Source organism: Triticum urartu, chromosome 2A (assembly GCF_056163025.1).
Source record: "Triticum urartu cultivar PI428250 chromosome 2A, HENAU_Tu73, whole genome shotgun sequence".
NCBI classification, from domain to species: Eukaryota; Viridiplantae; Streptophyta; class Magnoliopsida; order Poales; family Poaceae; genus Triticum; species Triticum urartu.
This window is the reverse complement of record NC_141874.1, coordinates 250,350,509-250,351,884: the sequence shown is the minus strand read 5'-3', so window position 1 is coordinate 250,351,884 and position 1,376 is coordinate 250,350,509.

Genomic DNA, 1,376 nt, shown 5'->3' with positions numbered 1-1,376 from the left:
GATGGTCATCGTACGGTCACTGGAGCTAGAATCGTTCATATATTGACTAAAGTTAACAAAGGCCTCCGTCCCAGTCAACTTAGTAGGCCCACAAGTCAGCCTCCCACCAAGGTGGGTCCCAGGTAGCAGGGGGTATTCATTTTTTTGTGCGTAATAAGGAGGCACTTCCGGTGGGTCTGAGCTGATAGCGGGGGGAAAGTTTTTTCGCGAAGTACGGTGGCCCGTCCTGTGGGTCCCAGCTATCAGGGGGAAACGTTTTTTTCGCGAATTACTGGTGGCCCGTCTGGTGGGTCCCTGCTGTCAGGTGGAGGAGTAATTATTTTCTGCGTAATAAGGAGGCACTTCCTCGCGGCTACCGTGGAGCCAGCTGTCAGCCTCTCCACGTACAGTACTCTTCCGATGGAAGTCGGTCGTTGACCACATTGACCACGCTGCGCCGAGAGCACCACGGCGGTGGACGATGGCGAGGCCTAGGAAGGGGACGACGCGGAGCCGGGGAAGACGCAGAAGTGGAAGCCCGCACGGAGAGGAGTACGAGGGTTCACCAGTTCGGCGGCGGTGTGAGGCTGTCGTCGTCGCAGAATAACATGGGGTGTGGGTGAGTAGAGGGATGCCCTGGCCAGCAGTGGGAGTAGTAGGGGGCGCTGAGGCCTGCACGGCAGCACAGCCGCCCATGGGAGGCGGGAGTAGGCGGTCCTGCCGGCGCTGCTTTGGCGGCTGGAGCAAGAAGAATAGAGATTGAAGAAACACGCCGGCCGTTGGATTGACAGCCAACGGTTACGTCTGCTAGAATCGTTTGTTGAAGTATATAATAACTAAAAAAATCTTGCATACGCGTCAACTAAATAGGCCCACAAGTCAGACCACTCCCTCCTTTTTTTAAATAATTTATATAGCTCATGGAAACTTATTATGCAATTTATTGCAGTCGTTTTTTTGGTTGGCCAGGGCCAATTTCGCATATTTTTGTGGGTTCCAAACTATTTCTAATACCGAAATGTCGAGCCAGATTTAAAGTACTTTGAAGACATATTTAAATTAGGTTAATGCCCAGTGAAATAGGAATCTAAAAATGTGAAAAAATCAGAAATTATAAAGTAATTGCCAATTTGTCATCTGTTTTATATTTACAACCCATTTCATATTACTTTCAAGATTTGTAGGCGTCTTGAAAGAGTTGCAGCCCATCAGGGTGTAGAAAAATAAGTAGGCCTGGATTTGGTATTCTTCAGAAAAAATAAACTGGGCTCATTTTCACAAAGAAAAAATAGCTGGGCTGGTCACATGGTGAACATAAAATATAAGCCTGGGCTAGATGGGCCACAGCCCAGTTCAAACCCTACTCCGTCTCAACAATACCAAACAAAAAAATACTG